General features: G+C 40.0%; 1 protein-coding gene and 1 long non-coding RNA gene across 12 annotated transcripts in view; one reads left to right on the plus strand and one right to left on the minus strand.

The window, feature by feature from the left end:
• Positions 1-27,767, minus strand: part of SGIP1 (SH3GL interacting endocytic adaptor 1) — a 229,982-nt gene that overhangs the window by 87,445 nt on the left and 114,770 nt on the right. The gene's annotated exons all lie outside the window — the stretch shown is intronic.
• LOC125131999 (uncharacterized) lies at positions 1,618-6,680 on the plus strand. Its single transcript, XR_007136111.1, has 3 exons — positions 1,618-2,109; positions 2,738-2,852; positions 4,656-6,680. It is a non-coding gene; the product is annotated as an uncharacterized LOC125131999 (long non-coding RNA).

Here is a 27,767-nt window from a genome sequence, read left to right on the forward strand (position 1 = left end):
CAACTATGTGACTTAAACAAAGAACCACAGCTTGTCAGTCAAGGGAGAGTATTTGCTTCAAATAGTTATTGGCTGATCAAATGGGCACAGGTCTAATTCAGAGAACATTGTAATAGTTTCATATTCTCTCTCAAGGGACTGACCGGGCAGGTAGGTGTCATTTCACACATAGCAGTGACTCTTTGTTGCTTCAAAGTCATCACACTTTCAACCTGAAGAAAATGACTGAGATTTACTTTGGACAACACAAACTAATACTGATGTGTCATCACTGATGAAATAAATATCAGCGATAGCCTAGAAAGATTGATTTGAAAGCATGTCTGTCTCTTCCTCCCAAGATTGTGTATTAATGTACATCAGTATCCTAACCAACATTAGTTATGGTCCAGGGACTTGCTTTAAATTCAGGCTTAAAAACAATGTGGCTTACAAATTGTTTCCTTATGGTTTTCTTATTTTTTATTATCACTTTGCTCTAAACATCTATGGTGCTTTCTGGACAATCTTCAGGCCCTAGGCATGCATGTGCCTGTGCACACACATGTGCATACACACACACACACACACACACACACACATAGCTCTAAGAGTTGAGATACCTATGTATTAATTTAGTTTGTTATGGAAAAGTGCTCTGATGATCCTAAAATATGCTCTTGACCCATATAAGACCAGAGGCTTTCAACGACTAAACTTTTAATTCATCTGCCTCACTCATACTGGGTTATCATAAGCTTAGCAAGAAGCCAACCTGGCCATTATCACTATACATGTTTAAGGTAAAAATGTTGAGGGTTCTTACCGGGCTGCGCCTCTGTGATCAGCAAAAAGGAAGAGAGAACAGACACCTAGTCAGAGAATGATGGATCAGTCAACAGGCTTGGGTAATAGAAGATTTCATAAACAACTAACTGAACACAGGCTCCAAGTAATAAGGCCAAAGGAAGACAGGCAGTCATGGTGTTTGTGGCTTATTTAAACCATAAGGAGGTTCTGGATAACCTTATGGAGACTCTATCTAGCGTATAACACAGCTTCACTAGTGAGGATGTATTAGTTTCAGTTATGTGTACACAAGGATGAAGCAGAACCGTACAGGAAAACTTTGCTGACAGCTTTAAATATCTTGTCATAGGAATTTTTCTCCATATTGTTTGGGGAGGGAGTTTTAGAGCTAAGGCACTACAGTGAAAACTGTTCCCTCACCCAACAGGGGGTCAGCAAACATCACAGACATAATGCATTTCCCGTGTATTGGAGCTTTAATCAAGAGTCTCCAAAAATCAGAGAGCAGGACTAGAGAGACCTCTTTTCTGCCTGGCTGTTCTCTTTAGCGTTCTGTGGAATGAGTGCGGATGAGGACTTTTTTTTGAAGTGTATGTTCTTGGCCTGGTGATTTGGGGAGCCTCTATCAATCAATGGATATAATGGGATGCGGATGATGAGGCGCTCCTGACAAGCACAGGTGGGGAGGATGAAAACTGTCCAGCACCAACAGCATGCTGGTGGACCAGATGATGCCTGGAAAAAGACGACATGCTGACACGTGACTTCTGTCTTTCACTCCTCCAACCCTGATCACTGATGATATTAATATACCCCAGCAATCTCTGGTCGTTCTCCCTCTATAGGATTTTCAGCAGTTCCAAGAGTGACTATGATGTGAGTGGGGAAAGAGCTGTTGTTTGAAGTTTCACTTTCAGTTTATGGGTTAGCTCATGAATTTCCCAGAAGCTGCCTGGGATCCAGTTGCTGCCAAATCTCAAAATCCAGGCAGGAAGCACAGAAGTAGTTAAACGGTTGCTTAAATGAAAAAGATGGTTCTGCTCTCCAGAACACAAACCAGAAATAAAACCTATAGTCTTCTATACCTTTTATACCTGGAAGCCTCCATGGACAGATACTAGTTCAACTGCCTCAATGATATAAGAGGGAAATGAGGCTCTGAGACCCACAGCTAGGAAATGGGTAGAACCAGACACGGAGTTTAGATCTTGGATTCTTAGATCTCCAATTCTCACGTTCTTGCTAAGACACCAAGCCTGACATTGTTGGAGAACTCCTAAAGCAGAGAGCCAGGAATGGTTAATTCTCGGATGACTACTGGTAAGTAGCTAGGATTTTAAACATATTTACGCAGGTCAATTTTACTTGTAGTATTTTAGACTTTACTCTTTGTCATATTTTCCTGCTTTTGACTTATTGATTCCTTCTTTCTTATAAATCTGTCTATATGCATGACACTATTTAAATAAAATTTGAAAAAAAGAAGACTTCTTAATATATACATTTCTGGCTTTAAATTCTTTTGCTGAAGAATTCATACTGTGTTGTGAGAGAAATTCGAGCACTATTTTATATAAAGATTTAGATTTTATAATTCTTTTATGACCAGGCTAAAGTTCTTCTCTAAAGAAGGAAATGTGGAAATTTATATTTTATCTTTAATTTTAATAGCCAACAATTCATTCTTAAAAATTCATGCATAAAATATAACAAAGAGGGATTAAAAGTGACACAATTTCCCTCAAAAAGGTTATGAGAAATAATACAAGATAAAATGTACATTGCAACCATATAGAGGCAGAAACTTAAGTTCAAGAAGCTTTATTAATTTAAGATTCTAGAGGACAATGCTTTTCAAAATAATTCCAGTTATATTCACCCAAATTCAGTCCAATAAGTTAGAAACCTATATATTCTAAGTCATTGTTTCTCTTTGTATTTTTTCTAGTTAAAAGATAAACAGGATTAAAAAAAAAGGAACATCAAAAAACAGCTGCTCAGATTCATGTCATCACAGGCTTATCGACCAGAATCCAGAAGACCTAGCTAAAAGCTGTGAAAAGGTCAGGCCCAGAAAACCTGAAGGTCCATGAAGTAAAAGATATCCGAAACTTTCAAAAGGAAAGGAATTCCAGAAATCAAATTGAGGGGCTTCTATATGCTAATTATCATCGTTAAGGAGCATAAAGCAATTGTAGGCTCTGCTGAACTAGGACTGCAAAATCATTATCAGCCAGGAGGGGAGGGTCTTTCCGTTAAAAGTTTTATTTTACTCTTTCTCCTGCCATTTCCCAAGAACTTTGAAGCCTTTAGTCTTCTTTTTCCTACCAATTCATAAAGTTTGCTTCAATGGTGAAGGATACTCATTCAGTGTCTGATCCTGATATGTTCTGTATGCTGAATTCTCTGAGTTGTTAAATTGCAAACTCAGAAGCATGCAGGGCAAGGAGCTGGGTATAGTGCTCGAGGGCATGTGTGTTTCACAAAGTTTTGGTGAACTGGCCACTACTGGCCGCTACTGTCTCATGCCTTCAGCGCCAAAAAAGTGGGCCTAATGCTGCAGATCTTCAGAGTTGTTGGAGAAGATGCCTGTCTTGATTTTTTTTTTTTCAAGATTCTGGTTTTGAAATGGCACTGAAATTGTTTTTAACTGTGCAACCAAACAAAACATCCATTCAGTTATTCAGAATCTGCAGGTGGCCAATTTGTCTCTGATTGCAGGCATTTGTATCTCACATAACAAGCTCTCAGTACATTTTTTATCTCCTGTTATTATTACTTCACTTGATTGCTCAAACAGGGACTTTGCAATGGGTCTGTTTGTTTTCTGAACAAATTTCCTGTGTTCCTAATTAAACATTAATTGTTCAATTCCTGGACTTCTCTTGGTCTTCTGATGCATTATGGAGAAGGTATTGAAAAAGTTTATTTCCCCCTCTGCTTTTATTATTTTTTTTTTGTCTTTTTGTCTTTTTTGTTGTTGTAGTTGTTGTTGTTGCTGTTGCTATTTCTTGGGCCGCTCCCGCAGCATATGGAGGTTCCCAGGCTAGGGGTTGAATCGGAGCTGTAGCCACCGGCCTAAGCCAGAGCCACAGCAACGCGGGATCCGAGCCGCGTCTGCAACCTACACCACAGCTCATGGCAATGCCGGATCGTTAACCCACTGAGCAAGGGCAGGGACCGAAGCCGCAACCTCATGGTTCCTAGTTGGATTCGTTAACCACTGCGCCACGACGGGAACTCCTGCTTTTATTTTTGATGTTCGACTTAGAGATGAGTCTTACTTTGTATTCTGAGGCAATTTTCAAAGTGGGTATACACCACCAACTTATGATTTGGTCACTAGAATGGAGATCTTTGGTTGGAACATTTTGCGTTCCTAAAATTTATATACTCTGCTATATGAATATGTATTTCTAAAAGAAACTACTTCAGTATATGTCCCCACCCACGGTGTCCTTACCCCACACTAGTTTTGTTTTGTTATTTTTTGCGCACAAGGATTCATTTAAATTCAGCTAACTAGGATAATTTAGTATGCACCAATGTGGGTTAAGTGTTTTAAGATATTTATAAAAAGCAGTCACCAAACACAATCTGTCCGGCTTGTCAAAATTACTAAATAACCAGCCTCAGGTTTTGAAGCTTTACAACTTCCTCATTGCTAAAATTCAGTGCTATAGGGAAACAGAGGAAAATGCATGAAAACCACGAAGCCCCAAACAAATATTATTTTTACACAGTCTAGTCATAGCAAACTCAGTGATTCACGGTAGAGAATCTTCTAGGAAAGAATGAGACTATATGATCATTATGTTTACTATTACGATCCTGACCAATCGTCTTATTTGTTTTAAATGCTTTAGGGTGAAGACCTAAATAGGCGAGGATCTATTTGAAGTCCCATGCCCCCCTCGCCAGTTGTACATGTTGGTCTATATTTAAATTTATTCTTGTGTCTATTACAAGTCAGATGACAGTAAATGCCTATCAGATCCAACAGGAAAGGGAAGAGATGATCTTCAGAAACTCCATTTGGGGAGAAAAACAAACAACCTGTTCCTGACCAAGATGTCACTGAGAGTTGACTGGGTCGAGCCTCACCAACATGGGCGTGGCCAAGGACAAATGAGACAGGGAAGCAGGAGAAGGACTTGTCTTTCAAGACCCACAGCTAACAACGGAAAGGAGTACTTGCCCTTGAGACTGCTCTAAAAACAACAGGAAGAAAATTAACCAGGAAGAGGACATTTTTAAAACACCACAGGTAAACCTCAGGCTGCTCAGTCCTGTCAATATTAGAAGTGGCCAAATTTGGTTAAGTCAGAGATTCAGGGTCAAAAAGGATAAGCGAAATTGGCAAAACACAAAGAAAGGTTGCTGAAGCACACCGATGATATGTATGTTACATAGCACGTGACGTGGAGTTGACTCACAATTACTCTAAAGTGGCCCATTAGGTTTAGTAACAATAATGATTATAATATATACCAATGTTATTTTTGAACGCCAAAATCATTGGCTCTATATTTTGAAAAATTGTGATATTCCTATTCCCTTTTTTGTTCTTCCTGTGTCTCCTGCTCTTCCTCCAATCATATGGACTTGTTACAAGAGCATTTCCTGCATGTGGTGCAGAGACTGTCACGATTGGGCAATGCGCAGGGTGGAAGGTTATAGCACTTACTGCAGCATCCCCTTAGAGGCGCTCCTTAGTCAACCAACCACTTCTCAGTCGTCCCTTAACATGGAAACACAATATTTTCATATTTTTCAGTGGAGAGGTGGCCTGTGCCAGCCAGGCATCAGCCATCATGCATCAGCATCCTGGGAACATGTTCCCAATAAACCAGGCAGCCAAGACAAGAACAATGATTTTTTTTTTTTCAGTAGATCTGTTTCACTGTTGCTCTAAAAAAGAGATGTAGGCATGTCCTATCTGATTTGTGTTGCCATTGAAAATCACCCTGGAGTAAACAGGACCGTATAAGAAATGACTGGCATTTTATAAAGATCTTTTACTGTCTCTGACAACTCCTGAAGGGGATAATTTTTCTGATTAATTAAAAAAAGAATAAGAAAAGAAGACCACTATCCTGTCTCAAGCCAGCTTCAAGAGCATTCACTCAGGAAGCTATCATATTGTACATTAAAAAAAAATTGAAAAAGTTTGCCTAGCTCATGGTAAGTATATGTAGCTTGACTAATCCAAGTGGAAACTGCAATAAATGAAACTTAATACTAAAATATTTGATCATCTGCCTGTGACTGAGGAAGAGGTGACTCTTTACAAAATTACCCTGTAGCCCTTAATAACAGGCTTGTAAAATCACTTAGCAACCAACTTCCTTTTTTCCCCAATGGGGCATAATTAGACCGTGTCCTGGTTCACAAAGGTTTGTTTTTAAAATTCAGAACCTTGTTTAGGTATTAAAACACAGACAGTTATTAGATATGCAGATGATGAAGATGATATAATAAATATATAAATAACATTTGGCCAAGATATGGAAAGGACTTATTATTTCTTACCGGACTTTTCCTCTAAAAGCGTAGGCATGGGGAGGAAAAATAAAGAGAAAATGAAAGAGGTGAAGGGTATATTCAAGAAGATACAACTCAAGTCTCGAATAACCTTACTAAAAGCAACTCTCCAAGGCATTGCTCTTATTAATGCTTCCTATGAGTGTCTGATACAGTCATTCCCAGGCTGCCGGTTCACACCACCCCAAAAGATGCCATGTTGCCGTATTGATTTATTGATTATTTTGAGCTGCAGGCACTTGAAAACAGCAAATTCTGGAAGAGGCTTTCTATGAACTCCTCTAATTTGCCCAAAGGGTAAATCTTCCAAAAGGAATTCAGTTGTCTTAGGAGTTTCGTCAACCAGGGAGGACTGGCTCTTTTTTTTTTTTTTTTTGGTCTATTTAGAGCTGCACCTGTGGCATATGGAGGTTCCCAGGCTAGGGGTCTAATCGGCCAGCCACAGCCACAGCCACAGCCACAGCAGCATGGGATCCAAGCCACATCTGCACTCTACACCACAGCTCATGGCAACGCTGAATCCTTAGCCGCTGAGCGAGGCCAGGGATCGAACCCGAATCCTCATGGACACTAGTTGGGTTTGTTAGCCCTGAGTCATGAGGGGAACTCCAGGACTTACTCTTATCATAGGAGAGAAGATAAGAAGTTAATACCATATCCAAACTTTGTCACAAACCAGCATACTGCCCATCTACGCTTCTAAGGGCCCATTCATGTTTCCTGAATATTACTTATTTTCCCCTAAGAAACTTCCATACCTTTCTCCTTTCCCTATTAAGATTCTGAATTCTAACATCACCTCTTGGAGTTACTCATTTTTCTTGACTGTCTGCCAGGTATACGTGAGATAGACATGTAATAAATATATGCTCATTTTTCTCTTGCTAATTTGTCTTTTTGTTAGAGTCCAGCTGAAAAACCTAAGATGGGTTGAAGTAGTTTTGCCTCTTCTCCAGATTCAAGCTACAGAGGACATAGGTGTGGCCTCCATTTGCTCGAATGCTAAGCTCTCTTTTGAATGGTTTACTTTTATCAAGTAGAGTTATACTTTGAAAATAGAAAATTATGCTGGGTAATGTTGAAAGGAGCTAGAACATTGCATGAATGCATTGCAGCCAAGCACAAAAATAAAACATGAAAAATTTTTCCCAAATTTCAGTTTTGTCAGGGAACCCAGTATCTATTATCTTCTCCTGAGTTACCTTGTCTAGAACCGTCAGCTCTTTCATTCCATCCTTCATTTGCCCCCACACTCCCCAGGGTCAATTACAAATGATTTTCCTGGTACATGGTCCCTGGCCCCTGGAAATGCTCTTTTATTTCCTTAGCAACCGTCTTGAGGGCTTCATTTCTTGCTGCCAGCAGTACCCCACCAACCTCCTCCAAGTTTCATCTCCTAAATCCATCCTTTGAACCATCCCTAGAATTAGTTCCCCCAAATAGTGAAGTGAATGCGTGGCTCTGTCCCTCAAAAACCTCCCTATTATTCAGAAACTAGAAAGCAGGTTGCATTCTGTCATCTCATGCCTTCACGATGGGCTCCAGCTTACCTTCCACTGTTGTCTGTATGAAACCTACACTTAGCTTCAGACGCTCCTTGATGTCTCCTTCGTGTGTGTGGTACAAACACTTCCCTGCCTTCTGCTCGAGCTGCCGCTTCAGCCTTGCATGTCTTCTCCTTCTCCCTCAATTACCATCTTACTCATTCTTCAAGGCCAGTCACATTTCCTCCATGAGGTCTTCCCCAAGCTCCTAGTCAGGATAAACTCTTCTCTGACATTTATTAGCCTCCGGGAAAACAAAGATACTCCTGGCTAGCTCTCATGGGCAGCGCTTACTTCGTTTTGTATTATTTAGATGTCTTCATTCGATTATTAGCTCCTAGTAATGGGTATGAATGGACCCTGTCTAGCCCCAAACATAGGGCAAGGCACGTAGGAGGCTCGCCAAGTGTGTTTATGAATTTACTTTTGGGGTCATTAAAAATGATACAGATCAATTAATCTCTGACAAAAGAGGCAAGAATATACAATGGAGAAAAGACGGTCTCTTTAGCAAGTGGTGTTGGGATTCACGTACATCAATGAAGTTAGAATATTCACTCCATACACAAAAATAGACCCCAAATGGCTTAAAGACTTAAATATAAGTCCTAATACCATAAAACTCCTAGATGAGAACATAGCCAAAACATTCTCTGACATAAATCCAACCAATATTTCAGTTTTCCAAGGCGATAGAAATAAAAGCAAAAAAAAAAAAAAACCCCCCCCCCACAAACCCTCAAAACTAATTGTCACCTAATCAAACCTATAAATGCTTGCACGGCAAAGGAAATCATAAACAAAACAAAAAGGCAATCTATGGACTAGGAGAAAATATTTGTGAATGATGCAACTGATAAGGGCTTAATTTCCAAAATACACAAACAGCTCATGCAACTCAATAACGAAAAGCCAAACAATCCCATCAAAGCATGGGCGGAAGACCTAAATAGACATTTCTTCAAAGAAGACATACAGATGGCCAAGAGGCACATGAAAAGATATTCAACATCACTAATTATTAGAGAAATGGAAATCAAAAGTACCTCGCACCAGTCAGAATGGCCATCATTAAAAATCCACAAACAATAAATTCTGGAGAGGGTTTGGAGGAAAGCGAACCCTCCTATATTGTTGGTAGGAATATAAATTGGTACAGTCACTATGGAAAACAGTATGGAGGTTCCTCAAAAAACTAAAAATAGAGTTGCCATAAGATCCAAAAATTCTGCTCCTGGGCATATAGCTGGACGGAAGTATAATTTAAAAAATACATGTACGCCTTTGTTCGCAGCAGCAGTATTTGCAATAGCTAAGACATGGAAACAACCTAAATGTCCATCAAGAGATGAATGGATGAAGAGGGTGTGGCATAAATAAATAAATAAATATATATATATATATATAAATAAAATACTATTTAGTCACAAAAAAGAATGAAATATCATTTGCAGCAATGTGGAAAGAGAAATATAAATACCACATGATAACACTTAGATGTGGAATCCAAAATATGACCCAAATGAACTAATCTACAAAACAGCAACAGACTCACAGATGTAGAGAACAGACTTGTGGCTGCCAAGGGGGAGGGATGGATTGGGCATTTGAGATTAGCAGGTGCAAACTATTATATAGAATGGATAACAATACAGACCTACCGTACAGCACAGGAAACTATACTCAATATTCTGTAATAAACCATAATGGAAAATAGTCTAAAAAAGCATATATATATATGAATCACCTTGATGTATACCTTAAACTAACACAACAGTGTAAATCAATTATACTTTAATAAAATAAATTTTTAAAAACTCTATTAAAATTACACAAATAGTTGAAGCATAGTGTGTTTTAAAATATAGAAAGACGGAGTTCCCATCATGGCACAGTGGTTAACAAACCCAACTAGCATCCATGATGATGCAGGTTTGATCCCTGGCCTTGCTCAGTGGGTTAAGGATCCAGCATTGCCGTGAGCTGTGGTGTAGGTCGCAGATGCAGCTCAGATTCCGAGCTGCTGTGGCTATGAGTAGTCTGGGGTTAGACTCCTAGCCTGGGAACCTCCATATGCTGTGGGTGTGGCCCTAAAAGACTATATGTATGTTTTTATATATATATATGTAGAGAGAGAGAGAGAGAGAAATAAAAAAATATATAGAAAAATGAATTGCTCTCTGAAATAAGGCTGAATTGTATATAGTCCAAAGGATATGGCCCAGTTGTAATGGTCCCTTCACCAGCTCCTAGAAATGTTCCCCTTGGCTTCTATTTGACTGTTATCTCTCTGCCCATTTGTGAACTCAGGGTATAATATATGTCACAAAGGCTCCAAGGAAGTGGCACAGCTTGGCACAGACCTTTGGGCAGAGCCATGTGATTAGATCTCCAGGGTGGAATGTTCTCAGCGAGCAATAAAAAAAACGAGTGTTTCAGAATAATTGAGGGTCAAGACAGGGCCCACACCCTGGGGCTGCTTTCAGACCCAGACCCTTGCCAAGGATCCCAGAGATATGAAAATTATTAAGGTTCAGATCCTCGATTTCCAAACAGAAAGAATTTTGGGAGGGGTTAAATAAGATAGCTTCCAAAGAGTTGTCATGGAAGGCAGAGCATGAGTTTTTACATATTCAAATTAGCTTAACCGCTTATTTTCTGGATGCTTTTGAACAAATTACACTGTTCTTCAGTTCCACAGTGTGTACAGCAGGGTGATTGAGACCTTAGAGAACTCTCATGAGGATTCAAAGATGTGGATGAGAGTGAGAGCAAACGTTCACTGAGACCTTACTGCCATTATTTTACCTTATGAGGTTGGTGCCACTATTATTTCTAATTTACTAGTAGGGAAAAGGAGGTTCAGATGAGTTCCAAGGTCACATGGTTACCAAGGATGAGAGCAGGAGAGATTCCAGCTTGTCTAACTCAAGGGCAGGGGTGGGCTCCTGGCACAGCCCATTTCCCCTGGCCATTCAGCACTGGGATTCAGGAAACACACAGCTAACAGCTCATAGATCACTGAGCCTGGAAAATCATCTTGAATTTTTCCCTTGGACGGAGGTAAAGAGCTCAGGCCTATCTGCCATAGCAGGTCTCAGGGAGTGAGCTTTTCAGAGTGAGCTTGCATTTCCCTGCATGGTTTCAGATCCTGGAATTCAACTCTGATCATAAGGTAAATGTCTCAGCCCTTTTCTAGAATCATAAGAATAAACACGAGCATGCGAATGATAAGGACCCTCCCCTCCCTCCTACTCCAGGCTATGTGATGATTAAATCATCTTTATTCAATAAGTTGTTTTAATTGTTAGCAGCTATTAACACCTAGGCTATGGTCTCTTGGCTTAAGAGTTTCTTCGGAATATTAAACAAAGAAAAACATGACAATTCTCCTTTGGGGAAAGCAAGGCTATTTCTTGATTTAAAATGAACTAATAGTATCAGAGTTGGAAAAAAAAAAACTGAAAAAGAGATGTATACCTCCAGGTACTTGTAATCACAGAGTAAGTGAATTTTTGCTTGAACTATACATGTACCTAAAATATAACCATTGAATTGTCTCTTTGTGCAGTGATGTTCCTGTCCTACAGCCTGAAACAATATAATTCTCTAATTTGCGAGCCTTGTCTAAAGGTAGCTCTTCCATATGATAAACAGCTTTCCAAGGGACACACAGACACCTGCCCTCTGGGGATGGAGGATCTCTAGCTGCATTATCCCAAATCGCTTTCTAATGCAAGTAGACATTCAAGTTAGGTCTTGTTGAAACCTTCCTTTCTTGATGAAGGACTAGAAATCTGCAGTATTTAAAACTGAACTTGGGGAGTTCCGGTTGTGGCTCAGTGGTAATGAGCCCAGCTAGTATGGGTTCGAGGACATGGGTTCGATCCCTGACCTCGCTCAGTGGGTTAAGGATCCGGCGTTGTGGTGAGCTGTGGCATAGGTCTCAGGCTCTGCTTGGATTCTGCAGAGGGTGTGTAGGGTGGCACCTGCAGCTCTGATTAGACCCCCAGCCTGGGAACTTCCACGTGCCACTGGTGCATGTGGAAGACAAAACACACAAACAAACAAAACCCTGAATTCTGTTTAAGACCCAGAGTTAAAGCTAATAGAGGTGAAGAGAGAAAAATATAGACCAGCATTTCACATGGAGATTTTGTGTTCTAAGTACACCCCTGTCCTCTTAATAAGGAACTGAGTTGCCATGGGAATATTTGGCATCAAGTTTCATAAAGTGGGATCAAGACACAAAAAGCTAGATCTAACTTGAAGCTTTTTAAGAGTCTATAATTCTTTTACCTTAAAAATAGAATCTGTATTTTGAATCTTTATATTTTAATTACAGAAATTTTTTTATAGATATACCCACTTCCTATCAGTTATGTATGACTAGTCAGGTATTCACAAGGCACATAATTCATTTACTAAACCATTAGCAGATATTAATTGGGTACCTAACAAAGGCCATGTACTCTCCTTAGTACATTAGTGAACAAAGCAATAGGAACAATAGACAAAAAACCTTCAATGAATTTTTGGGGGGACAAAGGAGGAGATAATTAAAAAATAATAAATATAATAAATAGCTAAGGTATTTAGAATTTGAGAAGATGCTAAATATAATTTTATCTTACTTTTTTTTTTGTCTTTTTAGGGCCACACCTGTGGCACACGGAGGTTCCAAGGCTAGGGGTCAAGTTGGAGTTGTAGCCACTAGCTGATACTACAGCCACAGCAACACCAGATTTGAGCTGCATCTGCAACCTACACCACAGCTCATGGCAACACCGGATCCTTAACCCACTGCGTGAGGCCAGGGATCAAACCTGGGTCCTCATGGATACTAGTCAGATTTGTTTCTGCTGAGCCACAAAGGGAACTCCTGATACACGTCATTTTGAAAAGTCAAGTGGAAGAACTTACAAAACAGAAACAGACACAAATATTTGGAAACCAAACTTATGGTTACCAAAGGAGAAACGTAGGGGTAGAGGGTACATTAGGGGGTTGGGACTGACATAAATACACAACTATATATAAAAGATAGATGGATAACAAGGACCACACAGGGGGTATAACACAGGATGTACTCAATACTGTGTGATAACCCATATGGGAAAAAAAGTAGGAAAAGGAATGGATATATGTATATGTACAACTGATTTACTTGCTCTACACCTGAAACTAACACAACATTGTAAGTCAACTATACTCCAATAAAATTTTTTTTTAAAAGTAGAGGCAAAAAAAAAAAGGAATTCCTGTCGTGGCTCAGTGGTTAACGAATCCGACTAGGAATCATGAAGTTGCAGGTTCGATCCCTGGCCTTGCTCAGTGGGTCAAGGATCTGGTGTTGTGGTGAGCTGTGGTGTAGGTCGCAGACGAGGCTTGGATCCTGTGTTGCTGTGGCTGTGGCATAGACCAGTGGCTACAGTTCTGATTGGACCCCTAGCCTGGGAACCTCCATATGCCGTGGGAGCGGCCCAAGAAATGGCAAAAAAAAAAAAAAATTAAATTTAAAAAAATTAAAAAGTAGAAGAAATTATAAAGTTTTGGGAATGCCAGAGGGGGGCTTTTTGTGACTTTAAATAAGGGAATCGGGAGGGCTCATTGAGAAGGTGACTTGACAAATCCCGGACGTTTGACCAGGAAGTGGCAGTGCCACTGTCTGGGGGAAAAGGGCACAGCTGGGGAGCCGGGGAGGAGCGCTGAGTGAGAAGGAAGAGTGGCAGGTGTCCGTCTGGGGTCTGTGTGTCGTCACCATGAGGGGTTCAGAGGCCACTGTGAAGCCTGGCTTCACTCTGCTCTGACACAGCTTATGGCTGTTTATTTATCAGGAGTTGTCACCATGGAGGTTTAGTCACTGTTGGTTGCTGAGAAGAGGCATTGATGATACAGATGAAACAAGACCAGAAAATGCTTGGATGAGACATATGTTGTTTTTCATTACTCTTTGGAAGCTTATTTTGATTCCCTATGTACCATGCTAAAAATAAAAATAAAGATGGGCTTCAAAGAGGCTAGGAGGGAGAAAGAGTTTCAGCTGGGCCAAAGAGAATGAGACCAGTCTATCTTGCCTCTCCTCTGTGTCAGCCACTTTGGGACAAAATGGTGCCAGTTACCTGGGACAAGTTAACTCAGACTGGCATTCATGGCTCTGTGCCGCTGCTGCGCTGGTGGCCGATTTGAAACACGAGTTCCTAAGGTCTATGGGCAGCTAGTGGCTGTCCTTTAGACAGTCTAAGAGACAAAAGGAAATCTCACCTTCATTCTGTTTAGAAATGAAATTTCCCTCAGTCTCTGGGAAAACATTTTCTGATATAATTAATATGGGTGATTCACACTCAAGTATTTTTTTTTCCTAAAATAATTACAAAGCACATTCATTGCTATAGATTATTTCTGGCACTAAAATTCTCCTTCAAAGAACAAAGGGATTGATACTTTTTTTTCTTATACCATTATACTTATTTTTATGGTATTATTATTTATAGAAACTCTTTAGTATAAAAATAAATATAATAGTATAAGAAAGAAAATAAAGGATCCACCCTTTACTCTCAAGATCAGGGACCACTACGTGACTAAATAAAATCTGAGACTTTTTTTGGTTTTTTGCTTTTTAGGGCTCTACCTGAGGCATATGGAAGTTCCCAGGCTATGTCGAGTTGGAGCTACAGCCACAGCAATGAGAGATCCGAGTGGAGTCTGCCAACTACACCACAGCTCACAGCAACGCTGGATCCTTAACCCATTGGCTGAGGCTAGGGATTGAACTAGCATCTCCATGGAACCTAGTCGGGTTCATTAACCGCTGAGCCATGAAGGGAGCTCCTGAGAGGTTTTTTTTTTTTTTTTTTTTTTTTTTTAATGGCTGCACCCATGGCATAGGGACGTTCTTGGGCCAGGTATTGAATATGAGCCACAGCTGCAACCTACAGCCTACCTACAGCAATGCTGGATCCTTTAAACCACTGTGTCAGGCCAAGAATTGAACTCACACCTCCTCAGAGACCCATGCCACTGCAGTCAGATTCTTAACCTACTGTGTCAGAGCAGGAACTCCTAAAATCTGAGACTTTAGATGAGAAAAAAGACCTCTTATTAGGATGTGTGGGATTAGGGGAAGAGAATTATGACCAAAGAAACTGGCACCCATAGACGAGAACACAATAATAAACTTTAGAAAAGGACTTGCAAATAACTTCTGCAAGAGAAGAAATAGATGTACTGTTCATATTATTCATGCAACCAATAAATGAAGAAAAACTTGGTTGAATGGAAGGGGAAAGGTTAAAAAATTTGCTCTCTTTATAAAATAATGCAAGGGATGTAAGTTGCATAATATTACAGCGAAACCCCAAATTCTGTCAATTTCCCACAGTGAAGAGCAATCTATCTGTCCAACCTACCATGTATTTTCTAAGTACCTACTATGTGTCAATCAATGTCATAGATTCTCGAAGAAAAGTTCCATTAAGGAAGGAGTAAGAACCTAAAACTTATGGGTGTGGGATCAGTTATAAACTCGACACTTACTGAATTACAAGTTATGTTTCTGTTACAAAACTTATTTTCCAAAATGACTGCTTATTTATAGGGTCCGTTCTACCCGGATTATACCATTAGCTAATAAAAGCAGCTTTAAATTCAATTCTAGACCTGTGGGATGAACACAACCAAGGCAGGAGGCCTTAAAGATACAAACATTAGCCTTTTCGATTATAATTAGCATTGTAATTAAAAGCATATAACTCAGGAATTTGCTACCTCTGGTTGAGGACATCTTAACATTTTTACGTGTGCCAACATTGTGGGTCTATTGTCTCATTTGATTAGATTTTAAGTTGGTAACAGAAACTGAGGGTTTAAGGTCTCTGACCCTAGTGTTCATGTTTCTGGACTCCCCAGTCAGATCAGGTTCTCTGACACAGAAAAACATAATGAAAGAATTTGGAGTTATGCAAGGAAATTCTAACTCTTACACCTCGCAAAGGGAAGCAAAATGCCATGTACTCCAAGGGTACAGCCAATATTAATTGGAGAAATAATGACAAAGGCAACTCAGATTAAATTCGTGTTTTCATTTTCTTTTGTCTTTTTCTTTTTTTGGCTTTTTTTAGGGCCACACTTGTGGCATATGGAAGTTCCCAGGTTAGGGGTTGAATTGGAGCTGCAGCTGCTGGCCTATACCACAGCCACAGCAATGCGGGACCAAGCCGCACCTGAGACCTACACCACAGCTCATGGAACTACGAGATCCTTAACACATTGAGCGAGACCAGGGATGGAACCAGCATCCTCATGGATACTCATTGGATTTATTTCCACTGAGCCACAAAGGGAACTCCTTCTTCTCATTTTCAAAGAGATCAAAGCACACAGCAGCTCAGATTTCTTCATACCATGGTGGGCATCAGGGTTTGAAAAATAATGTTTTTATTTTAAAGGTCATAAAACGGAAGTAACAGAGAATTCTCCAGGAAAAAATAATGAGTAATGAAGGAACAAACAAGCATCTAATAGATATGAAACGAATTTTTGTGCCGATAGACCATGGCTTATTATAATATAGGAGAGAGAAGGATATAATTTGCAAATGGAAGAGTCCACCCCTTTCCCCAACTATCTTTCATGATAAGGCCTGAAAAAAAAAATAGAGTTACATCTCATGTGACAACTCCAGTTGATTTTGGCCAGGCTGTGTGCAGCTCTGTCTAAAGGGGACTTCTCAGACTACATCTGGGATGCGGGACCTTGTCGTCATGTCTGCTGAGAGTATGGAAGGGGAGTAGTAGCTTATACGTTCCGTGCTTGACCTCCTTGATCTAGATCCAATCCAAATCACATTTGCCTTGTGAAGCTGTCCTTGATGCATAGACCCCACGCTGAGCCTCCTTCTTCCAGCTCGCTGCACTGGAGGTCTGGGCGTCAGAATGCATGCAATCACTAGCCTCCCCTTGCACGGTGCACTTTCTACCAGGAGCGAATGCCAGCATGTAGGAGACTGGAGCTCTCCGCCCCCACTGATGACTCTTTGTTTTTACTGAACCCAATGGGGTGCTGAACCTTCTGCCAAAGCGGGGACAGGAAAGGGGGTGGTGTTACCAAGCAGCAGCAAATTCAGGGATTTTGCTATCTGGCAGGCTAATTTGGGGGTGGGAGGGTGGGTGGGCCACCTGGAATAGGCAACCAGCACCAGACTGTCCTCTGTTGCAAGCAGGCTCCCCCTCCCCAGATTTTTTTTTTGATTAAATAACTTCAATATGGATGGCAAATTTCCTGGAACAAGATTAGACTAATTGCTCCTTCATGTCAAATACTCTAATTCCTTGCATTGTGGAGTTTTGCAATGGGGAAAGGGAGGAGGCATTTAGCAACATGCCAGGCTAGGTCACCTCCTACTCTCCCATCATTTCCATCAGCCCTCTTGACTTTGCTCAAGTCCTCCCTTGCTATTTTTATTTTCTTTCTGCCTCCCACAAGTTTCTGAACTTAGGGAAAAGGGAAACGGAGCTGAAAAGGGAACTGATGCTTACAGAGCCCCTTCTTAGGTGACAGGCACCGAAGGGGGGTATTTTGCAGCATTATCTCATGTCCCCTTTACATATATCCTGAGAAGGCAGGATTATTTGTTCCTATTTTACAGACTTGGGATCTGAGACTCTGGGTTAAGGAGCTTCCCTGGGGGCATACGGATAATAAAATACAGGCTCAAAAGCTCATAGTCTTCCTACTTAACCAAAGTGATTCAGGGAAGTACTCTCTTTCTTGGTCTCCTTGCTGTGTCTTCAACCTGCCTCTAAAAGCGCTTCCCACAGAGATTCTTGGGCCAGAGCACACAACGGAGTATTATAGCTGAGAGGGATTTAAAGATAATGTAGATGAAAAGATATACTGTTTTTAACTTGGCAGAAACAAGGCAGAATTAGAGTCCTGGCCCTCAGACCTTCGGCTGCCTCTTGATCTTTCTGAGTTGATTTCTTCTGTGAAATAGGGTGATGCCCACCTCCCCATCTCCTTAACAGTGTAGCTGCTCATTACATCTTTCTAATCATGTCATTGTTTGTACAACAAAAATCACTATTATAATGAGCCATCGACATAAAAAAAAGCCTTGCTGATTAATTGATTAGGGGAACTGAAATACATAAGTCATAGAAAAAACAAGTTGTCCTTCCTTAACATTTAAAACAAAGGCGACACAGAAGCCATGAAGCCTGCCTGACCTGTCATCTCAGCCTTGCTCTCTTGTCACGTGGAACAACAAATGGAGGACCTTAGGATGGGGTGTATGGAGACCGACGTGGGCTCTTTAGGCACCCTCAAAGTGAGAGGCTTCAGAGGGTTTGTGAGTACTCAGAAATTATTTGAACAATGTTTCGGATAAGTTCATGAACTTTTCATTTGTCCCCTGGAAAGAGAACCAACAGCTTTCATCAAAAGTAGTGTAGTGCTATTGAGTCTTGAGTTGGAAACCAGGCCTTCTGAATTTAAATCACTTAACTTCACTTACGAGCTGTGACATCCTGGGTGAGTTAATTAATTCCTCTAGGTTTCACTTTTCTTATTTGTAAAACAAGGGTAATGACAGTACTTATAAGGTGGTTGTGAAGTTAAATAAATTAATATACATGACACACAGTCAGTGCTCACTTTTCACAGCTGCCAACAGCAACACCATCGCCACTGTAAGTGCTCTAAATGGTCTGTGACCTTAAAGATGTTTAAGAGGAGTCACCATGAGACACATTTTATTGTTGTTCTGGTTAAAAATAGCTGTCATTTACTAAGAAAGTTCTTTGGGCCTTATGTACATAAATTTCCTTACAAAGTACTGAGCACGATCCTTGCACTACTTCCTTAATTCTTACGAGGACCCTATTGGGTGAACAGAATCATTAAAATGATTTTACACTTGGTTAAGCCTTGACTGGGGCTTAGAGTTTTAAGTAACTTACCCAGAGTCATACGGATAATGTATGCAGTCAGAATGCAAACTGAATTCTGACCTTTTGTAGAGCACAAATTCGTAATCAGTAGAGAACTAAATACTTATAATTAAGAACAACTATTCAAGGTAAGTCAGCAATGATTCTTGGCTATCAAAGAATAAAAGTACAATGGAATATTATGCAGCCCTAACAAAGAATGAAATAATGCCATTTGCAGTAACATGGACGGACCAAGAAACTATGATACTAAGTGAAGTTAGACAGTGAAAGACAAATATCATTTGATATTTCTTACATGTGGAATCTAAAAAAAAGGATACAAATGAACTTCTTTGCAGAACAGAAACAGACTCAGACTTTGAAAAACTTATGGTTATCAAAGTGGACAGATGAAGGGGGAGAGATGGATTGGGAGGTTGGGATTGGCATATGCACACGAGGTATAATGGAATGACTGGCCAACAGGGACCTGCTGTATAGCACAGAGAACTCTACCCAATATTTCGTGATAATCTATGTGGGGAAAGAATCTGAACGAGAATGGATCTGTGTATATGTATGACTGGATCACCTTGGTGTACAGCAGAAATTATGACAACCTTGTAAATCAACTACACCTCAATACAACTTAAAAAAATAAGAAATTAAAAAATAAAAGAGAACAAAAGTAAAGGAATCAATGGCAGCTCATGACAGAGGCAAAGGTGATTTTGCGCCAAGAATGAAAACACAGCATTGTCATCTCAGTTCCATGAAAGCTACGAGAGCTATGGATTGCAAGGTACCTAGAGAACAAAGCCCATCTCTGAAGACGTGTCCCTGTGGGTTCTGGAAGAAATGGAGGCGTCTACCTCTGAGATCCTGCAAAGCGTGAGGAAGCCAAGAAACTGTGAGATGGAGGCCAGAGGGGAAGCTGACCCCCAGAGAGCAGATCTTCAGTCAAGAAACCGAAGTGAAGACAGGCAGGGCATTTGGACCACAAGGGGAAGTTCAGCATCTATGTGCTGTGAGTGACATCGGTTACACATTATTTTCTGATAAACTTGTAGTTAGAATGTTAGCAAGAGGGTTGGACAAAGACTGTCCAGTATTTCAGGTATGCGCTCTCAGTGCCTGCTGCACAGAAGGTGCTTACAAAATATCTGGTGGATTGATTGGAAAAGGGTTGGAAAACAAGGTCATTCCTCCATGAAATAAACTCAGTGGAGATGCACGATAGAGGACTGCACTGTGAATGCCAGCCTGTCATAGAGTCTCCTGAAGAAGCCCATACTTATTCAGGGGATTTTGGTGTTAAAAAAATTTAGGAATGCTTCTGGAATTACCTTCAAAACCAATCTACAGGTATTGCAAAACCAGTTATTTTATTAACACATTTTCCCAGTTGGCTACTCAGAGTAATTACTGGTCTTGGCTTTTAATGGCTTCAGGCTATTTGGGTTTCCTGATTTATCACCACCAATGATATTCTTAAAAATGTGCCCTAGGCTCTGCAGCTAATTTTTTTTTTTTTTTTTGGTCTTTTTGCCTTTTTCTAGGGCCGCTCCTGCAGCATATGGAGGTTCCCAGGCTAGGGGTCGAATCAGAGCTGTAGCCTCCAGCCTATGCCAGAGCTACACAACTCAGGATCCGAGCTGCGTCTGCGACCTACACCACAGCTCATGGCAATGCCGATCCTTAACCCACTGAGTGAGGCCAGGGATCGAACCTGCAACCTCATGGTTCCTAGTCGTATTTGTTAACTGCTGAGCCATGACAGGAACTCCTCTGCAGGTAATTCTAACAATAACAATAAAATAATCTCTAAAAGTAGTATCGGTTATGAGTGCTTTATATATTAACACATTTCACCCTCACAATAGCCCTGTGAATTATGTATGGAGGTTATCTCCACTTATCATTGAAAAAACCACGGCACGGGTTTTGTAACTTGTGCAAAGAAACCCAGCTAAGAAGCAAAGCCCAGTTGTTTGAGGAATCATGACATCACTGGAATAAGTGTCTATTTCCACCTCCCTTAAATTATCTTAAATTAAGGAAATTAAAGGTATTCAAGCATATGTTGAATGTACATTTCGTTGTTTTTGTAAAGGTATATTTCTCTATGGTCTAATCTTGTACCTGCTATTTTATTTAGCCCCTTTGAGACATTTTCACTTTTTTTTCTTTTTGTCTTTCTAGGGCCGCACCCACAACATATGGAGGTTCCCAAGCTAGGGGTCCAATCGGAGCTATAGCTGCCAGCCTACACCAGAGCCACAGCAACGTGGGATCTGAGCCACGTCTGCGACCTACACCACAGCCCATGGCAATGCCGGATCCTTAACCCACTGAGCAAGGCCAGGGATCGAACCTGCAACCTCATGGTTCCCAGTCGGATTCGTTAATCACTGCACCACAATGGGAACTCTGAGACATTTTTACTTTTTAACAGCAAAACCTTTCGTGGAAGATGTAGGAGTGTGACATCAAGAGAAGTAAGTAGCATAACTCTTTATCTCATCTCTGTTTCTAGCTCCTCCTTTAAGGGAAAGAGCTTTGTATTTTATTCACAGAAAGAAACGGACATCCCAACAACTACCATGTAAGGTAGAGGTTCTTTGTTTCCATTTTAGGCATGAGACTCAAAACAGGTTTAGGAAACTTGCATAAGTAGTACCGTTAACAAGAGGCTGAGCTCAGGAAGATCAGACTCCATCTTTCCCTCTCTATGCTGATTCCTTTAGCGGTAAAGCACGAAGTTACTATTTGAGTTTAAAGAAATATCATGTGTCTTTTTTTAAGGAAAGTTTTGTCCAGATATATACCCAAGAGTGGGACTGCTGGGTCATATGGTAGTTCTATGTATAGATTTCTATACATAGAACTATCTCCATACTGATCTCCATAGTGGTTGCACCAGCTTACAGTCCCACCAATAGTGCAGGAGGGTTCCCTCTTCTCCACACCCCCTTCTGCATTTGTTATTTGGGGACTTATTAAAGATGGCCATTCTGACTGGTGTGAGGTGGTATCATGGTATTTTTGATTTGTATTTCTCTAATAATCAGGGATGTTGAGCATTTTTTCATGTGCTTGTTGGCCATCTGTATATCTTCCTTGGAGAATGGTCTATTCAGGTCTTTTGCCCATTTTTCCATTGGGTGGTTGGCTTTTTTGGTGTTGAGTTGTATAAGTTGCTCGTATATTCTAGAGATTAAACCCTTGTCCATTGCAGCATTTGAAACTATTTTCTCCCATTCTATAAGTTATCTTTTTGTTTTCTTTTTGGTTTCCTTTGCTGTGCAAAAGCTTGTCAGTTTGATTAGGTCCCATTGGTTTATTTTTGCTCTTATTTCTGTTGCCTTGGGAGAATGACCTGAGAAAATATTCATGAGGTTGATGTCAGAGAATGTCTTGCCTATATTCTCTCCCAGGAGTTTGATGGTGTCTTGTCTTATATTTAAGTCTTTAAGCCATTTTGAGTTTATTTTTGTGCATGGTGTGAGGGTGTGTTCTAGTTTCATTGATTTGCATGCAGCTGTCCAGTTTTCCCAGCAATTCTTGCTGAATAGACTAAGGCACATGCACCCGCATGTTCATTGCAGCGCTATTCACAATAGCCAACACATGGAAACAACCCAAATGTCCATTGACAGATGATTGGATTAGGAAGATGTAGTATATATACACGATGGAATACTACTCAGCCATAAAAAGGAAGGACATAAAGCCTTTTGCAGCAACATGGATGGAACTAGAGACTCATACTGAATGAAATAAGTAAGAAAGAGAAAGACAAATACCATATGATATCACCTATATCTGGAATGTAATATAAGGCACAAATGAACGTTTCCACAGAAAAGAAAATCATAGACTTGGGGAACAGACTTGTGGCTGCCCGGTGGGGAGAGGGGAGAGGGAGGGAGTGGGAAGGATTGGGAGCTCGGGGTTAACAGATGCAAACTATTGCTCCTGGAATGGATTTACAATGAGATCCTGCACTGAGAACTATGTCCAGATACTTACATTGCAACACAACAGTGGGAGGAAAAGTATGTATACATGTATGTGCAACTTGGTCCCCATGCTATACAGTAGGAAAAAAAAACACACTTAGCTTCAAAAAAAAAAAAAAAAGAAATATCAATCACAAATATCCAGAATGAAAAAAGATTGATTTAAAAGTAGTTCCTCTGAAAGGTGGGTCAGATTTGGTTCAAAATTAAAATCTAGGAGTTCCTGTTTTGGCTCAGCAGGTTACAAACCTGACTAATATCCATGAAGATGCAGGTTCTGTCCTTGGCCTTGCTCAGTGGGTAAAGGATCCGGTGTTGCTGTGACTGTGATGCAGGTCAGCAGCTGTAGCTCTGATTCGACCCCTAGCCTGGGAACTTCTATGTGCCATGGGCGCGGCCCAAAAAGGAAAAAAAAATTTAAAGTCTGAGATAGGCAAGAGAGGGCCCAAACCTCTTTAACTGAATTCAAGACTTGAGATGCAGGTAGGTTATACTCCAGGACATGAAAAGACAGAACTTTTTTAGGGTGGGAAACAAGACACGGGGAAGTAAAGCTGTGACTCTCATTAAAGAAGCAACATTTAGATTAAAATATTTATCTATATATATAAACATAGATAAATACATACATACATACAAACTAGTATGAAGGTTAATTTTATGTGTCAACTTGACTGGCTCTCAGGTACACAGATTAAGCATTATTTCTGGGTGTGTCATGAGGGTGTTTCCAGTTGAGATTAGCATTTGAATTGGTGAACTCAGTAAAGCAGATTGCCCTCCCCTGTGTAGGTGCATCTCCAATCTACTGAGGGTCTGAAAGGAAAACAAGGCGGAGGAAGGAAGGATTCACCCCCTTTTTCTGCCTCACTGGGCTGGGACAACTCATGTCATCTTCTGCCCTTAGACTGGGACCTACACCATCAGCTCTTCTGGTTCTCAGGCTAGACTCAGATTGAATTAAACCACCAGCTTTCCTGGGTCTCCAGTTTGCCGACGATACACTGGGGGACTTAGCCTCCGTAATCATGTGAGCCAATTTCTTTTAAAGATTTTTATCTGTATATCATCTATCATCTCTCTCTCTCATCTACCTATACACGTGCATACATATATCCTATGAGTTCTGTTTCTTTGAAAAACCCTAATGCAACGAGTAATAAAGAAATAAACCATTGCAATGTTCTAATTTTGTATCAGGTACTGTTACTCAGAGCTTTTGTGTGCTTTCTTCATTCACTCGTTTATTGAATAAATATCAGAGTGCCTAATAAGTGCCATGTACTGTGCTAAGCACAGGGGACAAAAAGTCAAAGGAGATTTGATCCTCCAGAGACTGACAATAATCTGCACAAAAACTCCGTAAGGACCATTATTATCTTTACTTTACAGAACAGGAAATATAAGCTTGGAACAAGCATGAGACTTAGCTAAAGGTTACACAGGTAGAACGGCAGACTTGCATCTGGTGTCTAGGAACCTACTTTTTCTGTTAATATATGGCTGCCTCCTATCAGCCCATAATTCCAGAAAAAAAATTACTTAAATCAATGGCCAGAAAAGCACTTGGAAAAGAAGGCGGTAATCCTAGGTGTCAAAATGTGCTGAGTAGCTTTGTCTTTAGAAGGGTTTCTTGCACCAGCTGTTAGCAGTACTATTGGCAGACAGCCTTCAACTGTCAACACTTCAGAATCTGACTCAGCTGCAGAGAGCCACCATGGCCAAGGTCATGGCCCTTCTTAGCCTGCCCATATTGAAGCACTGATTGATGCAGCCCTACAAAGGTTATCCATCTCAGCCAAGCTCAAGACAGCACTGAAGGATCATTCTAGCTCAAGAGTTCCCCATGTACCAGCTTAGGCTGTTGTCAGACACGCAAAAGGGTTTAACCTCTCCCTCTGCCCACCCTGCGCCAATCTGAGCTGTTGAGCCCAAGGTCTAGTCTTAATGAACATCCTGCACACCAAGCTTGGAGTTGGAGTCGGTATGCTTCAAGGAAAACCTAATGAACAATGAAGGAACTCTGTCCTTTTTTGTCCTCCAAAGAGCACAACTTGAACATGAGAAAAAGTTATACAGAGATAGCATTTGGGTTTAATAAATTTATTTCAACAATTCAACAGCTTTCCTCAAAAAGCACTGAACTTTGTGAGACACAGTGTTGGAGGGATCTGTGTAATCAAATAAGTTGCTATTTTACCTAAACTTCTGGGGTTTTTTTGGTTTTGGTTTTTCCATTGTGCTGCTGGTTAGCACATAGCATAGTATCACTGGTATTTCGAAATTAGTGATTGGAAATCTTTAAAAGGAAACTTCCTAGTTTCAATGGGTTATGGGAAAAATTTTAAGATAGATGGAGGGAAAATCCATAACTCCCCAAATTAATTCCAATGACTCCCCCAATTAATCTGAGGTTATTTAAGATACGGTGGTATAGAAACTGTGTCAATATCAACCAATATCCACTCACTCCTTTGTCTTTTAGTACCAGAACCCTGAATTTTAGTTGATTACACATGTTTCCAGCCAAAGACTACATTTTCCAGATTCCCTTCTGGCTAATATTGTCATGTGACTAAATTATGGGCAATGGGATCTGGGTGGTAGTGATAGGTATTTAATGTCTGAATTAAACCCTTAAAGGAAACCACTTGCCTTTTATTTTTCTTTCGTCCATCCCAAGGCTGGAACATGGAGGTGTTTCAGGATGATAAGGCAGCCGCACCCTCAAAAAGATGTAGCAATAATACAGAAAGTTCTTGGGTTTTGAATGACTCCTGGAGCAAGACTCTATTACCCATCTGGACTACCTACGAGCTTTGACTCTTATGTGGGATACAAATAAACCACCTATTTTGTTTAAGCTATTACTATTTTGGTGTCTGTTAAAGCATCTCTGCCAATATTTTAATTCAGACAGATCCCAAATGAACAACTAAAACCTGGATGATTTTTCTTCTTTACCCTATGAGCATGGTATCTTTTTAGGAGACTACAACAACTTAGGAATAGAAAGTAATCTTTTGCATGTGAGTTGACTTCTGCATCCTGCCCTCTTTTTTGGTGCTATCCATTGCCCTGGTCCATACTACATTTGATTTCCATATAAAAATCAGAGCCCAGATGAGATCTGGACTGAAATTATGTTTGTTTATACGGCAGGATTTTTGCCAGCAATTTAAACCCTAATTTTCTATGTTGCTGAAGCTATGTTTTGGGGAGAAGTCATTCCAGAAAGGTTTGTTTATATTGTACATACACATAGATATATGTATGAGTCATTCTTTCATTCATCCATCCATTCATTCATTTCATTCATTTATTAAGTCTTTTGACCATGAAGTATATACAGGGTATCTATCCAAATAAAATAAAACTCAATTCATGATGAGATATCAAATAAATTACAATTCATAGATACATACTCATAGATAAATGAAAACTACAAGTGAAATCAAACTTTATCTTAAGATTCTTCAAAATAAATAGAAATCGGAAATTCAACACAAGCCATTGTTTCAAACAGCTTACCATTTGAAAATTTCTCTGCTTCTGTTAGTGTAATGATGGTTGCTTTTGTAGTGTAAGAGCCTTAGCCTAAATGAAATATCCTGATATATCATTAACTGGTATAGATCCTATTTATCTTTTTGTACCTGAATTAAGCATAGATGTATGAACATCTTATTGTTTGGTTGGAAACATCTAACTCGTACAAAGCATTCCTCATATTTGCCATGGCACTAGCTGAATTTCAGAAAGTTATTTCTATTTATCCAGTTCTGAAGCTAAAGTTTTAGGTATGTCATTTGTGCAATATAGGTTCACACGGGTTATCTTGAAACGGTTGGGGATTCTAAAGCCAAGAATATATTTTCAGTTACAATCTCTCTTTATACTTACGTTGGTGTGAACACATGCCTTTTTACCTAGAGTAGCAATAACAGCTAAATTTTTTTACACTAAACGTCAAAAGTCATAAATATTTGGGAATCATAGTTATGGCAGAGCCAGATTCTCACATTAGCAAGAACGAGTTGGGATTTCAGGGGCGGTGGTTGTGGGGGATCTCAGGGTCCCTTGGTTTGTGGTGCTGCTGGTCTGCAGAAACAGCGTAACTCTGGGATTATGTCCTATGGGTGTCTCCGTCTAGTTTTCACACTGTTTTCCTACCATCTTTTAATCAGTCTTAACCACAGTATATTAATATATTACTTTAAAAATAGGTGTTTGAACAGATACACACTACCATATGTAAAAAAGATAAACGAGGATTTACTGTATAGCACAGAGAACTACATTCAGTACCTTGTAAGAACCTACAATGGAAAAGAATACAAAAAATGGAGATATATATATGTATCTGAATAACTCTGCTCTACACCGAAAACTAACACGGTATTGCAAATCAACTACACTTCAATAAAAATAAATTTGAAGAAATAGGTATTAGGAAGAGCTCAATGCAACAACCACTCTTCTTGCTGCACTGCAGCAATGTACTGGGTTGGAGGAATAGCTGCCAGATGACTTGGCATACATATTCTTTTTGATAGAAAGAATTTCTTCTTTCCTAGGGTCAACTAACTGTCAGCAAATAAATAGCATGTGTCTGGGATCATTCTAGTAAGTGTTTCTGTTTTCTTTCTCTTTTTAAAATTTTACTGAAGTATAGTTAATTTACAATGTTGGGTCTAGTAAGTTTTCTTTCCCATAAATTTGTTCATTTAACCCCATGAACTTCTTCACTTATCCAGGTAGCTTCCAAATGCCACGTTTATTACACCCTATAGAGAAGTGGATATAAATTGGTTTCAGGCACTTAAATAACTTTTTACTGTTAATAAAAAATGATTTAGTAAGCGCAAAAAATGATTTGAAAGCTGTCTACTGAAAAGTGAAAGTGTGTGCATTAGAAATGCCCCTATTACTAG

The sequence above is a fragment of the Phacochoerus africanus genome, chromosome 8, assembly GCF_016906955.1.
Source record: "Phacochoerus africanus isolate WHEZ1 chromosome 8, ROS_Pafr_v1, whole genome shotgun sequence".
Classification (NCBI taxonomy): Eukaryota; Metazoa; Chordata; class Mammalia; order Artiodactyla; family Suidae; genus Phacochoerus; species Phacochoerus africanus.